This window comes from Natator depressus, chromosome 13 (genome assembly GCF_965152275.1).
Source record: "Natator depressus isolate rNatDep1 chromosome 13, rNatDep2.hap1, whole genome shotgun sequence".
NCBI classification, from domain to species: domain Eukaryota; kingdom Metazoa; phylum Chordata; order Testudines; family Cheloniidae; genus Natator; species Natator depressus.
The window spans coordinates 129,955-145,836 of record NC_134246.1 but is presented as its reverse complement, the minus strand read 5'-3'; the positions used below and the strand labels follow the sequence as shown (position 1 = coordinate 145,836).

At 46.9% G+C, this 15,882-nt stretch overlaps 1 protein-coding gene across 3 annotated transcripts in view; it reads left to right on the top strand.

Moving 5' to 3' along the window:
- The window catches only part of CCNDBP1 (cyclin D1 binding protein 1), a 78,742-nt gene that overhangs the window by 45,514 nt on the left and 17,346 nt on the right, over positions 1-15,882 (top strand). Inside the window, exon 13 of one of the 3 annotated variants that reach the window (XR_012641719.1) lies at positions 6,344-6,405. The exons of 1 other annotated variant lie outside the window; for it this stretch is intronic. The gene's annotated coding sequence lies outside the window, so the exon portion shown is untranslated. Of the gene's footprint in view, positions 1-512; positions 1,063-6,343; positions 6,406-15,882 lie in introns of those variants that run through there. One more of the 3 variants, XR_012641718.1, reaches the window with a different exon arrangement.

The window sequence follows — 15,882 nt, the reverse complement described above, 5'->3', positions numbered from 1 at the left end:
AAGAAATCCTCCCTGCAGTTAGCCACGCGGTGGTGGTGGGGGGCCATTGGCGCCGAGCAGTTTGTGTTTGGCTAGCAGGGATCTTCCCTGATACCAGCCATGTGGTGGGGGAAGGGGTAAACCGATCATCCCAGAGAATTGGATGTGGGGGGAGGGGGTTAGTATGGTTTCTGCTGCTGCACATTAACACGAAACCGCAGCACTCAATGGCCAACTCAACGGGCTTTGTTTGGTATGGGAAAGGAGGGCGCTGCTGTTATGAAGGTTGCAGAAGTCGAAAAACTATGGCTTACCATGGCTGCCTGCAAGCCGAATTCTGTTTCCCGGCACTGTGTGTGTGATCTCTAACACCAAAGCCTCAGGCACTCAATATAAGATGCAAAATGCGATCTTGTACCAAAATCACCTGTGCTATGTAATGTGAATAGTGTTGTTCACCGTGAAAGAGTATAGCCATTGTTCTGTAAAATGTATCTTTTTAAATACTTCGCTCCCTTTTTTTCCTCCTGCAGCTGCAAATGTTTCAAGCCTCCCTCCTCCATCCCAGAGGCTATCTCAGATAAGGCGGTGAAAAAAACGCACGCGCGATGAAATGTTCTCTGACCTCATGCAGTCATCCAGCACGGACAGAGCTCAGCAGAATGTGTGGAGGGACACAGTAGCACAGTACAGGAAAGCGGCCGATGAACGTGAGGACAGGAGGGACGATTGAGATGAGAGGTGGCAGCAGGAAGATCAGAGGAGGCAGGATGCAACGCTGGGGCTACCGCGGCATCAAACAGACATGCTCCAGCGTCTGGTGGAGGTTCCTGAACGGCAGCAGGATCACAGACTGCCGCTGCAGCCCCTGCTTAACCGCCCTCCCTCCTCCCCAAGTTCCACAGCCTCCTCACCCAGATGCCCAAGAACGTGGGGGAGGAGGCTCCGGGCACCCAACCACTCCACCCCAGTGGACAGCCCAAGCAGTAGAAGGTTGTCTTTCAACAAGTTTTGAAGTGGCCTTTTCCTTCCCTCCTCCCCTCCTCCCACACCCCACCCGGGCTACCTTGTGAGTTATCTCCCTATTTTTATAATCAATTAATAAAGAATACATGTTTTTTAAATGATAGTGACTTTATTTCCTTTGCAAGCAAGCTGTGATCGAAGGCGGGAAGGCGGGTGGCTTATAGGGAATTAGAGTCAACCAAGGGGGTTGGTTTTCATCAAGGAGAAACAAACAGAAGTGTCACGCTGTACCCTGGCCAATCATGAAACTGGTTTGCAAAGCTCTTCTGATGCACAGCGCTTCCTGCTGTGCTCTTGTAATTGCTCTGGTGTCTAGCTGTGCGTATTCAGCTGCCAGGCGATTAGCGTCAACCTCCCACCCCACCATAAACGTTTCCCCCTTACTCTCACAGAGATTGGGGAGCACACAACAAGCAGCAATAACAATGGGAATATTGGTTTTGCTGAGGTCTGAGCGAGTCAGTAAACTGTGCCAACGACCCTTTAAACGTCCAAATGCACACTCTACCACCATTCTGCGCTTGCTCAGCCTATAGTTGAACAGCTCCTTACTGCTATCCAGGGTGCCTGTGTATGGCTTCATGAGCCATGGCATTAAGGGATAGGCTGGGTCCCCAAGGATCACTATAGGCATTTCAACATCCCCAACAGTTATTTTCTGGTCTGGGAAGTAAATCCCTTCCTGCAGCCATTTAAACAGAGTTCCTGAAGACGCAAGCGTCATGCACCTTTCCCGGCCACTCCACGTTGATGTTGGTTTAATGTCCCTTGTGATCCACCAGCGCTTGCAGCACCATTGAAAAGTACCCCTTGCGGTTTATGTACTGGCTGCCCTGGTGGTCCGGTCCCAAGATAGGGATATGCGTTCTGTCTATAGCCCCACCACAGTTAGGGAATCCCATTGCAGCAAAGCCATCTAGTATGACCTGCACATTTCCCAGAGTCACTACCTTTGATAGCAGCAGCTCAATGATTGCGTTGGCTACTTGCATCACAGCAACCCCCACAGTAGATTTGCCCACTCTAAATTGATTCCCGACTGACCGATAGCTGTCTGGTGTTGCAAGCTTCCACAGGGCTATTGCCACTCGCTTGTGAACTGTGAGGGCTGCTCTCATCTTGGTATTCTTGCGCTTCAGGGCAGGGGAAAGCAAGTCACGAAGTTCCATGAAAGTGCCCTTACGCATGCAAAAGTTTCGGAGCCACTGGGAATCCTCTCAAACCTGCAACACTATGCGGTCCCACCACTCTGTGCTTGTTCCCGGGGCCCAGAATCGACATTCCATGGCATGAGCCTGCCCCAGTAACACCATGATCTCCAAATTGCCGGGGACCGCAGTTTTAGAGAAATCTGTGTCCATGTCCTCATCACTCTCGTCACTCCGCTGCCGTCGCCTCCTCGCCTGGTTTTCAGGTTCTGCATAAACTGCATGATAATGCGCAAGGTGTTTACAGTGGTCATAACTGCTGTGGTGAGCTGAACGGGATACATGCTTGCCGTATTATGGCGTCTGCCCAGGCAATCCAGGGAAAAGGACGCAAAATGATTGTCTGCCGTTGCTTTCACAGAGGGAGGGTTGACTGATGACATTTTCCCATAACCACCCGCAACAAATTTTTGGCCCCATCAGGCATTGGGAGTTCAGCCCAGAATTCCAATGCGCAGCGGGGACTGCAGGAACTGTGGGATAGCTACCCACAGTGCACTGCTCGGAATGTCGATGCTTGCCACAGTACTGTAGATGCACACCGCCGAATTAATGTGCTTAGTGTGGACGCATGCACTCGACTTTATACAATCTAGTCCCAAAAATTGACTTATGTAAAATCGGAGTCACTTCATAGTGTAGACAAGGCCTCAGACTCTGCTGAACAGAGATCTGAAGTGATTAAGTCACTCCGTGGGGGGGAGATTCTGCTTCCAAGGCCACATCTGTACTAGAAAGTTTCACTGCCAGAACTTTTCCCCCATCACAATGGTTAAGAGTCTCTCCTCCCCATTTGCTAGTTTGATGGCTTTATTTACTTTCTATGTAAACGTATTTCCATTGTTCTTGGCCATGCTCAAATTTACATTGGAGACACAGTCAAGCCTGGGAAACAGACACTCCTTTGTCTTGGACAGGTTGAGCTGAGGCACTGCCTGCCAAACCAATTTTAGAGGGACAAGATGGGTGAGGTAATAGCCTTTATTGGACCCACTTCAGCTGGTGAGAGAGACAAGCGAACTGGGTCCAATAAAGGTTATTACCTCACCCACCTTGTCTCTCTAGTATCCTGGGACTGACACAGCTACAAACACATTTTAGGAACATATTTCTAGCATACATCTATAATTCTTTATACACCACCTGTACATACATCATGCAATACTATCAGTGACAGAATGTTACCTGGCTGCATGACACTTTTTAGATACAGATTATGACAACTGTGAGTTAGGGCAATGAGTGTGTCAGGCCTGATGAGAGTTATGGTATGGTGTGCACTCTGCTAGTTCAAATGGAACCTCTCCTGGGTCACACCTGCACAGGTCAGCAGAGTTCTTGTGACTGTTTTAGATACTAGATCACTGTGTCTCCTGTATTTGAAGAACTTGACTGACTACTGCTGCCACAGCAGCCACGGGTGCTGGGATGTAGATTAGACAAGATGAGGAATGGCTGATGCAGCCAATGCATAGAAATCACAAGGTGGTGCAGGAACTTGCTGCTTGCATCTTAGAAATACTGGACTTAAAAAAAAAATGCAAGCAGGAACAGTTTTCCCAGGCCATCTTCTTCATATTGGTGGGGTTGAAATGCCAATAGTGATTCTGGGGGAACTGGCCTATCTTTTGCTTCCCGGTTCATAAACCATATACTGGATACCTGACAGCAGCAAGGAAAGATTTCACTTCTGCCTGAGCAGGTGCAGGATGGCTTCTGAATATGCATTTTGTTAGACTGAAAGGGCTCTTGTGAGGTCTTATGACCCAACTGATCTCAGCAAGGGACATATTCTTATATGTGTGTTACAGAATATTTGGGAAGCAAAGGGGGAAAGACAAGTGGTGGAGTGAAAAGACAGTTGATTTTGAACAGCCAGACAAGGACAGTTACAAGAACTCCAAGAGGAGCTGTACAGTTGAGGGAAGCCGTAAGATCCTTTTCTATATTGTTCCATAGTACTGCAGTATGCTGCTTGTGTGTACTTGGGTTGAATCTTTAATTGGTAAATGCCTGTTATAAATTTGGTTGGAGGGGTTGCAATTTGGCCTGTGACATTTATTTTGTGAGACCCAGTAAATACCTGTATTTACAAAAACAATTTTATTGAGCAGAAGAAAAACCACCTTTGAGGTTTAACACTTACACATTAAAAGCTATTAAACCTATTTAAAAAATGCCAGGGTTCTTGCTGACTGATCCTGTATTAGTCACTGGCCAGGGTATGTCAGACATCCCTCAACTTCCACCAGCATGGCATGGTAGAGATAAGGATACAAGCTGCACTGCCGCCTTTCTTAGGGTGGTAGTATGGTCCTGTGAACACTGAATCATCATATACAGTGTCTGATGACGTGATGGTCTTTGGGTGTTTTGCTCCATAATATTCTCTAACATTTGTTTGTTGGTTGAGGAGCTGCGTGATGTCCTGGTCCTGTTCTCAATGCACCGCCTCCAATCCCTGCTCTCCTGGTCAGTCTGAGGACTGGAGAAACTCTGTAAATATGTCCTCCTTGTGCTGTTTCTTCTTCTTCTGAAGATGGGCAACAGCACGGAGGGGGCCTCTCACAGATACCCTGCCCGAGGACACAGATGAGAGATATTGTTGGCTTTACAGTGGTAGCTGAAAGGAAGAGAAGTCCCAAAACGCCTTAATTTCATTCCCCACAAAGATCTTTATGAAAATATGCAGAGGGTCAGAGCAGCTTCAGGATTACTCTGCAGCTGAACATGGTGCAAAGCATGGAGATGCTGCTGAAAACACACAGTCATTAAGGGTGGGGTGACACTGTAGTAAATACAGTGGTGATTACAGGCAGTGGTGATTATGGCACATCTCTCACACCCAAAGGTCACAAAGGCTCTGAGAAGGAGCTGCTCCAGGTGGCTTGAGGTTGCCCTGGCTCATACACTGCCAGGCCCTGACAAAGTAAGAGGAGTCCACCCTCAAAAGAAAAGAGCAAAAGTACAATTGAAGAAACATCAAAGCAAAGTCCTAGGCTGAAAGTCATGTCTGCAATTGACGGGTGATCAATCACACCGGACCCAGAGGCAGCCTGACACAGCAAGACCTATAGACTCTTGATTCAGACTAAAGCCTACGAAAAGGATGGGTGAGATGGAAGACTTTGGAGGGTCACATTCTGCTTCCAACATGGAAGGGCATCAGTGCATGCCCAACAGAAACCCAGCTCTTCCTTGTGCTTGGCTTTCCTGGCCAGTTAGCTGCCACAAGCTACGAACCCAAGCCATGAACTCAAGCTACATTCAGGACTGGTAACTATACAGCAGCTGCAGAACCTGTGTGTGTATGAACGAACGTGTGAATGAATGTGAAACTGAATGAAATGTTATAGCTATAACTGACTGCCTATTATGATTCTTTCTGTAGTCACAATAAATGTGACATTTTGTCTTATCCTCTTTAATAAGATCCTGCTGGTTTTTATTTTATTGGTAGAACAGGAGGTATTAAAGCACTGTCTTTTGCTAGGTTTACATTAAACATGCACTCTTCAAAAGAAATCAGGTACTCCAACTGGACAGTCACTGGAGTGAGTCCAAAAGATTTTTACATTTCTTATGCACTTTATTTTTATGGCCAGGTATTGGTTTCAGTATGTTTGTTTGCAGTGGATTTTCTAATATGTTAGAATTTCAGCTATTGTAACACACTAACTTGATGGCTACTAAATGATTCCAAGGACTTATTTTAATTGCCAAGTGCGTTAAGATAAAATTGGCTAATTTGATAAAACCCAATTCCTTTATTCTGATCACATGCCATTTTGAAAGGGGGAGAGGAGAGGCAGGGGGAGATTTTGGGCACCATGAAGGAAAAACAACCCCTTCCCTCATACAGAATCCCCCTTCCCCAACAATACACTTACCTAAGCTCCCATCACCTTCCTCCCTGGGCTGTCTCTGGACACTGAAGAGCTCCAGGCTTTCTGCAGGGTCTGCATCCCCTGCAATGAGCTCATACTCACCAAGCACTCAGGAGGTTCCTTCCTCTGGGTCTGATGAGGACTCTGATGTTTCCCCACCAAACATGGCATGGAGCTCATCATAGAAGCAGTGTTGCCGACTCTTAGTTTTGTCATGAGTCTCATGATAATTATTTTCCTTAGAGTCCCAGCTGTTGGAGTCAAGTGGATCTGTGATGATTTCAGCCTTCATTCTTAAAGAAAAAGTAAGTTTCTAGCCCTTGTGTGTATGAGGAGACACAAAAAACAGAAGGCAAATAAGAATGGCAATTCTATTATTTTTACATAATCTTGTGGTTTTTTTTAACCTTTGGGGTTGGCAATACTGTGCATGACTGGGGCACCCCCAGATTTTCTGTTGGCCTCTCTTGCCTTCTGTATAACTGCCAAACTCCTTGACCCAGCATTGCTTCTTGTCCTTGTTGCCCAGCTCTTGCATCCCCTTCCCAATGCCCACATGGACATCTTGACTCCTGCAGTTGCCTTCCAGATGGGCTTGTACTGCCTCTTCTCCCCACAGAAGGAGGAGATTCTGGACTTCTTTCCAGGTCCAGGTAGCAGCCCAAAATTTATCTGGCCCTTTTCTTGCTGAGCTGTACCTCTCTGCTCATGAAGGTGGGCTAGCAGGAAAAGGGGTGTTTCCAAAACACCTTGGGGATTTTTAAGCAGGGTTTGGCTTCCTTTCACTGTGATCACTGGGCCATGGAGTTCAAAATTGTGACCAGAGCAGTCACTGTCACAGGGACAGGAGCATTATGGGACTTGCTGGAGAACTGTTTTTACTAGTCCAAGGTAATACAGGATTCATGCTGGCATTTTGCCAACGTAAGTATGTCAGCTAAGGACTTGAGTCATTTGGGGGAGGGGGATATTTTGGCAACAGAAGGTCTGGGTTTCACCAGCACAAATCAGATTTGCATGTGGACTCATGCAAAAAGCAGCTACTGTCACCAAAAATACTTCATAATGTCAACAGAACAGTTCCTTAGGGGAAAGATGCTCACCAATCAGGCTGATTTACCATTCAATGGACGAAATCCATCCCTTCAAGCCACAGAGTGATGGTATCACAGCTGAGAAGAGGGCAAGATAGATAGTGTATTCACACACCCTTCTTTAAAGGATAGAGCCCCCAAATCCTGCTTTCATGCACCAACATGGATGGATATTTGAGAACACAAAAGGCCAGGAAATTGATGTTCAGGTCCCCAGAGCAACCTTCATCAGTGCATACTTGTGACCGGGGTCCCAGTGGGGGCCAGCTGTGGTCACCCAATTAGGGTGAACAGCAAAGAATGGGGCAGCCAAACTCCAAAAAGCTGGTGGATATTCCAATACGTAGATTTACCAAGCCAGCATAAAACAGCTTCTTTATTACCTTACTGGTTATTCAGACGTTCAAACAACACAGTTCCCTTAAAGTGATCCAGCCTCAGGCCTCCATCCAGGTACCCACGTCAAATACGATGAAAATTTCTGTAAATCTTATTTCATCATATAAAAGAAAAGGTTCTACCAATCCCAAAGGATCAGACACATTACCTCCCAGATTAATGAATGTTTCAGATCTTACCCAAATACACACTACAGCCAATTCTTATGTCATGCATCACAATACTGTATGAGCTGTATAGGCATATTAACATGACTGTGTTATTCAATGTCTGTTTCAATTTACTGTGTGTGCACCACGTGGTGGATTTTAAAATTGCAAGAAGCATAAATCTGAATGAATTCACTTCTGTGCTTTTAAAATCTGCCCAGGCATGCCACACACACTGCATTAACATATTGTTCACACTGCATCTTCTTTCTTAAGAAAGGGAAATAAACAAATGTTTTGGCAAGTCTGTCTGTGCCAGCAAAGCTTACATTTGAACAGAGTCATGTAGTAAAACTCACTACAAGCTCCTGCAGAGGCAGAGAGATTCTGCATCAGGGGTGGGCAAACTTTTTGGCCTGAGGGCCACATCGGGGAATAGAAATTGTATCAAGGGCTGTGAATGCTCACAAAATGGGGGTTAAGGTGCAGGAGGGGATGAGGGCTCTGGTTGAGGGTGTGGGCTCTGGGGTGGGGCTGGGGATGAGAGGTTTGGGGTACAGGAGGGTGCTCTGGGCTGGGATTGAGGGGTTCAGAGGGGGATCATGGCTGGGACAGGGGTGCAGGTTGTGGCTGGGCGTGAGGGCTCTGGGGTGGGGCTGGGGATGAGAGATTTGGGGTATAGGAGGGTGCTCTGGGCTGGGATCGAGGGGTTTGGAGAGTGGGAGGGGGATCAGGGCTGTGGCCGGGGGTTGGAGCATGAAGAGAGGCTCAGGGGTGCAGGCTCCGAGCAGTGCTTACCTCAAGCAGCTCCCGGAAGCAGTGGCATGTCCCTTCTCCGGCTCCTATGCGGAGGTGCAGCCAGGTGGCTCTGCATGCTGCCCCATCCGCAGGCACTGCCCCTGCTCCCATTGGAGCGCCAGAGGGGGCCACTGGAGCACGTAGAAGCCGGAGCAGGACCATGCCACGGTTTCCATGAGCTGCATGGTGCAGCCCCCGACCCAGCGCCCGGGCTGGAGCACCGGAGTGGGGCCGAGCCGCGTGGTGCAGCCCCTGACCCAGCGCCCCAGCTGCAGTGGGGCAAGCCCCAGACCCTGCTCCCAGCGGGAGCTGGCGGGCTGGCTTAAAACAGCTTGCGAGCCATAGTTTGCCGACCCTGTTCTACATGCTGCTTGTCACCAGTCACCACCACTCAAAGCAATTCCTGCTCAGATGTTCCAATAAAGGAACAAGTAGCATTAGTTTTAAAGTGGAGATCTCCACACCTGACAAGTACTCAACTCTACAAGAACAGCTGTGTTCCACATATGCAAAAACTTATCACTTTGTAAAAAGAAGGAAAGAAGAGAGTTGCATAGTATACCTATGTTGTATGTCATCCAGATAGGGGAGTCTTCTGATGCGAGAAGCCACCCCAGAGTATTCTCAAGCACACAGAGAACAGCTCTGTTTACCTTATTTAGAAGGTCACTTCTAGTACACAGCTGATCTTTTTTTTCAGTCACTCACTTAGGTGAGGTTTTAAAGCAGGTTTTCCTACACAAAGACTTGATTGCTTGCTACAGCCAGCTGGGATCATGCTGTAGGGCTGTCATGTTCTGGTATAAAGAAAAGGAGTACTTGTGGCACCTTAGAGACTAACCAATTTATTTGAGCATAAGCTTTCGTGAGCTACAGCTCACTTCATCGGATGCATACTGTGGAAAGTACAGAAGATCTTTTTATACACACAAACCATGAAAAAATGGGTGTTTACCACTACAAAAGGTTTTCTCTCCCCCCACCCCACTCTCCTGCTGGTAATAGCTTATCTAAAGTGATCACTCTCCTTACAATGTGTATGATAATCAAGGTGGGCCATTTCCAGCAGAAATCCAGGTTTTCCCCCCACACACACACAAACCCACTCTCCTGTTGGTAATAGCTTATCTAAAGTGATCACTCTCCTTACAATGTGTATGATAATCAAGGTGGGCCATTTCCAGCACAAATCCAGGGTTTAACAAGAACGTCTGGGGGGGGGGGGGGGGAGGGGAGTAGAAAAAAAACAAGGGGAAATAGGTTACCTTGCATAATGACTTAGCCACTCCCAGTCTCTATTCAAGCCTAAGTTAATTGTATCCAATTTGTAAATGAATTCCAATTCAACAGTCTCTCACTGGAGTCTGATTTTGAAGTTTTTCTGTTGTAATATCACAACTTTCATGTCTGTAATCGCGTGACCAGAGAGATTGAAGTGTTCTCCGACTGGTTTATGAATGTTATAATTCTTGACATCTGATTTGTGTCCATTTATTCTTTTACGTAGAGACTGTCCAGTTTGACCAATGTACATGGCAGAGGGGCATTGCTGGCACATGATGGCATATATCACATGTGCATGGATGTGCCATGGATGTACAGGTGAACGAGCCTCTGATAGTGTGGCTGATGTTATTAGGCCCTGTGATGGTGTCCCTTGAATAGATATGTGGGCACAGTTGGCAACGGGCTTTGTTGCAAGGATAGGTTCCTGGGTTAGTGGTTCTGTTGTGTGGTATGTGGTTGCTGGTGAGTATTTGCTTCAGGTTGGGGGGCTGTCTGTAGGCAAGGACTGGCCTGTCTCCCAAGATTTGTGAGAGTGTTGGGTCATCCTTCAGGATAGGTTGTAGATCCTTAATCATGCGTTGGAGGGGTTTTAGTTGGGGGCTGAAGGTGACGGCTAGTGGCGTTCTGTTATTTTCTTTGTTAGGCCTGTCCTGTAGTTGGTGACTTCTGGGAACTCTTCTGGCTCTATCAATCTGTTTCTTCACTTCCGCAGGTGGGTACTGTAGTTGTAAGAATGCTTGATAGAGATCTTGTAGGTGTTTGTCTCTGTCTGAGGGGTTGGAGCAAATGCGGTTGTATCGCAGAGTTTGGCTGTAGACAATGGATCGTGTGGTGTGGTCAGGGTGAAAGCTGGAGGCATGTAGGTAGGAATAGCGGTCAGTAGGTTTCCGGTATAAGGTGGTGTTTATGTGACCATCGTTTATTAGCACTGTAGTGTCCAGGAAGTGGATCTCTTGTGTGGACTGGACCAGGCTGAGGTTGATGGTGGGATGGAAATTGTTGAAATTGTAGTGGAATTCCTCAAGGTCTTCTTTTCCATGGGTCCAGATGATGAAGATGTCGTCAATATAGCGCAAGTAGAGTAGGGGCGTTAGGGGATGAGAGCTGAGGAAGCGTTGTTCTAAGTCAGCCATAAAAATGTTGGCATACTGTGGGGCCATGCGGGTACCCATAGCAGTGCCGCTGATCTGAAGGTATACATTGTCCCCAAATGTAAAATAGTTACGGGTAAGGACAAAGTCACAAAGTTCAGCCACCAGGTTAGCCGTGACGTTATTGGGGATAGTGTTCTTGACGGCTTGTAGTCCATCTTTGTGTGGAATGTTGGTGTAGAGGGCTTCTACATCCATAGTGGCCAGGATGGTGTTATCAGGAAGATCACCGATGGATTGTAGTTTCCTCAGGAAGTCAGTGGTGTCTCAAAGGTAGCTGGGAGTGCTGGTAGCGTAGGGCCTGAGGAGGGAGTCTACATAGCCAGACAATCCTGCTGTCAGGGTGCCAATGCCTGAGATGATGGGGCGCCCAGGATTTCCAGGTTTATGGATCTTGTGTAGTAGATAGAATATCCCAGGTCGGGGTTCCAGGGGTGTGTCTGTGCGGATTTGATCTTGTGCTTTTTCAGGGAGTTTCTTGAGCAAATGCTGTAGTTTCTTTTGGTAACTCTCAGTGGGATCAGAGGGTAATGGCTTGTAGAAAGTGGTGTTGGAGAGCTGCCAAGCAGCCTCTTGTTCATATTCCGACCTATTCATGATGACAACAGCACCTCCTTTGTCAGCCTTTTTGATTATGATGTCAGAGTTGTTTCTGAGGCTGTGGATGGCATTGTGTTCTGCACGGCTGAGGTTGTGGGGCAAGTGATGCTGTTTTTCCACAATTTCAGCCTGTGCATGTCGGCGGAAGCACTCTATGTAGAAGTCCAGTCTGCTGTCTCGACCTTCAGGAGGAGTCCACCTAGAATCCTTCTTTTTGTAGTGTTGGTAGGGAGGTCTCTGTGGATTAGTATGTTGTTCAGAGGTGTGTTGGAAATATTCCTTGAGTCGGAGATGTTGAAAATAGGATTCTAGGTCACCACAGAACTGTATCATGTTCGTGGGGGTGGACGGACAGAAGGAGAGGCCCCGAGATAGGACAGCTGCTTCTGCTGGGCTAAGAGTATAGTTGGATAGGTCAACAATATTGCTGGGTGGGTTGAGGGAACCATTGCTGTGGCCCCTTGTGGCAGGTAGTAGTTTAGAAAGTTTAGTGTCCTTTTTCTTTTGTGGAGAAGCAAAGTGTGTGTTGTAAATGGCTTGTCTAGTTTTAGTAAAGTCCAGCCACGAGGAAGTTTGTGTGGAAGGTTGGTTTTTTATGAGAGTATCCATTTTTGAGAGCTCATTCTTTATCTTTCCCTGTTTGCTGTAGAGGATGTTGATCAGGTGGTTCCGCAGTTTCTTTGAGAACATGTGGCACAAGCTGTCAGCATAGTCTGTGTGGTATGTAGATTGTAATGGATTTTTTATCTTCAGTCCTTTTGGTACGATGTCCATCTGTTTGCATTTGGAAAGGAAGATGATGTCTGTCTGTATCTGTACAAGTTTTTTCATGCAGTTGGTAGATTTCCACTCCATACGGCTAAATGCAGTGCTTTGCATAATGACAGGTTTCAGAGTAACAGCCGTGTTAGTCTGTATTCGCAAAAAGAAAAGGAGTACTTGTGGCACCTTAGAGACTAACCAATTTATTTGAGCATAAGCTTTCGTGAGCTACAGCTCACTTCATCGGATGCATACTGTGGAAAGTACAGAAGATCTTTTTATACACACAAACCATGAAAAAATGGGTGTTTACCACTACAAAAGGTTTTCTCTCCCCCCACCCCCCTCTCCTGCTGGTAATAGATGAAGTGAGCTGTAGCTCACGAAAGCTTATGCTCAAATAAATTGGTTAGTCTCTAAGGTGCCACAAGTACTCCTTTTCTTTTATCTAAAGTGATCACTCTCCTTACAATGTGTATGATAATCAAGGTGGGCCATTTCCAGCACAAATCCAGGGTTTAACCAGAACGTCTGAGGAAGGGGCGGGGGGGTAGGGGGGTATGTTTGTATTCAGGCAGCAAGCAAGACATTAGCAAAGCAACCTAAATTCACATCAGAGCTCAGCCAAGCTTTTCCTGTTGGGGGCTTTTAACAGACACACTTTAAATCTAAACCAGGGGTTCTCAACCTTTTCCAATCTGAGGGCTGCCCAACATGCTATAAAAACTCTACGGCCCAGCTGTGCAACAATAACTGGTTTTCTGCATATAAAAGACAGAACCAGCATTAGAGAGTAGAAAGCAAGGCAATTGCTTAGGGCCCCATGCCACAGGGGCTCCCACAAAGCTACATTGCTCAGGCTTTTGCTTCAGCCCCGGGTGGCAGGGTTCAGGGCTCTGGGCTTCAGCCCCATGTGGTGGGGCTTCAGCTTTCTGCCCTAGACCCCATCTGCCTTATTCTAATGTTGACCCTGCTTGGCCGCCCCCGTGAAACCTGCTCTCAGCCTCCTAGGAGCCCCCACATCCTGGTAGAGAACCACTGATCTAAACCATCTTTTGTGATGAGAGTTGGTAGTAACAACTTGCCTCACAGTTTAACCTCTGGAAATCCAACGTTTCCTAGAAGAACTGGTGGGGAGCAAAATGGACTTCAGTTGTAGTGCTTTCTAGAATGGCCCAACCTGACCAGACTAGATGCTCCCCAAGAAAACAAGCTATGAAACAGCTGAATGCACTATAAAGGCCTGATTGTTTAATGTAATTGTTTAAGAATATCTTCTACGAGGCCCTTCCTTTACTGACTGCCCTAGATATTTCATTTGCAGCGTTGTGACAGGCGTTTCCTCATTCAGAGCTCTCCTGGTTTGTCCTTCTGTGGTGGACTGGAATCAGGAAGGCAATAGTTCAGAGATGATCCATTATCCCTGTCCCTGAGGCTTTGTGTGCTCCCTCCACGTTTTCATTTTCTCTCACACACACTCTTTATCAGCAGGCTCAAGTCCTAATGACTCACATTTGAATTACTTCACTTTTCTGAGGAGCAGTTTGGGCAGGGCCCTTTTATTTAGCACCTAAAAAATGACAGAGTATTAAGGAACAGCAGAGATCAGTTGAGCCTCTAGATTCAGTTGCCCAATGAAAAGGTGACCTGCATATGGAAGGAGAAGGGCTCAGGGGTGGCAGGTTTGTATAATTTTCCACTGCTCAAGTATAAACTTCTCCTGACCTTCAAGGCCTTGCACTGCACTGTTGCAGCTGCTGTGTTCTCTTCCTCCCACCCAAATGCACTCCAGGCTTGATGCCATTTTCTCACTTCCCTCTCCATGGCTCTTACTGCCTTCTATGCATGGCATGAACCTCATCTTAGCACAACATGCCCTGCCACCCTCATGTCTCTGAACAGCGACCCCCTTCAGGGAGCCTCACAACTATGAATCACGGTTGCCAACTTTCACATGGTAAATAAGCACCCTGACTTTCACAATAAGCCAAAAAAATCAAGCTAATCCATTTCAAAACAAGGACAAAACAAGCCAATCCCTTAGAACCCCAAAACTCTATGCGACTAGATCCCCCCAGCATGCAGTCCGGGACTGTGGTAGGCCCACTGTGCACCCCTGATTCTCTCCCCTCTTGCCCCTGCTTGCCTGGAGCTGATTAAAAAGAAAAGCAACAAGCTACAACAAGCAACAAGCCAAAACAAGCAACAAGCTATAAGCCAAAACTAGCCAACAAGCAACTCATAAGCCAATTAAGCCAAAAACAAGCCTAATTTCTGCATTTTTTTTCATGGGTTTGGTATGTCTGCTATGAATCCACATCAAAAGCCTCCATACAAACATCACATAAAAGGAAAGGGGGTGAGAAAACACCCATGAGGCTCCAGCACGTCCTGCCTTCTCGCTGTCCTCCTTCTCAGGGCAGGGAACATCCAAGAATGTTCAGAGCTAGATACCAAAACCCAGATTTCCTGACTAAGTTTTGTGCTTTTATAACCAATACTTAGGGACCACTGCACTAAGCAGTAAAACGTAACCACTATGGTGACAGAACACAGCAGCTCTGCATGGCAACTGTATATAGAGTAATGAGACAATCATAACCCATTTCGTCTCAGTGTCTCCTGTACTGGGACCACCCTCCTGGCATCCAACTCATGTCCCTACTATCTATCTAGGAAACCTGCCCCATTTGGTGAAATGGGCAAGACAGGGTGGTCACAACTACCTGTCACCTGTTTGCACCTCCCCTGAGAATCATGTTATCCAGGTTGAGAACTCCTGTGATAGCCATGTAAGCATAGAGAAGAATGTATAAAATACTAGAATTATGGGAACATTAAAACTCCATTTACAGAGTGTTGTGACCCAAGCTGGAGTTTGGAAGAAGTCTAATACTGAGCATTCCTTGGAGCTCTGCCATCCATGTACTGGTCTAGTCTGACCAGAGTTAGTATGCAGTATCTCCTGGCTTTTGGGAACACAGTATGTGGTGGCAGAGTGAAAAGCTGTTACACTGAGGAGGCCTGCTGTGGCAAACATCTTCTAAATAAAGTTGTGTAATTATAGCTACATAATCGTATGGAGTTCCTGGGCAGTCTCTTACCTGGGGCAGCTCTGGAGAAAAAACTTCACCAACAGCCTGTAGCCAGACAGCCAGCCCCCCGCCCCCCCCTCAGACCAGCATTGCTGGAAACACATGGAACAGGGCACTTAACATAAATTCCAGCACAGCCTTTGAAGCTGAGAGAAGCACAGGTGTGCTGCTACAATGTGCCTCTGGGAACATATACAAGGATTAGGCTCACAGCAGGCAGAGGCGCTGTGACAGACATGGCTCTTAGCCCCTACTAAATAGCATGATGCACACACACCAACATCCTAGGTGGGAAAATATTTACCCTAATAAAAGGAATGTCTGGGAGTCGAAACTTATTGTTTCTCTCCCTTGCAAGTGTGAACTACTCTTGCGAGAGCTGGCGTCGCCCAGACAGACCAGCCCCAATTTGGCATAAGAAAGGAGAAAGAGAATAAAGGAGTACAG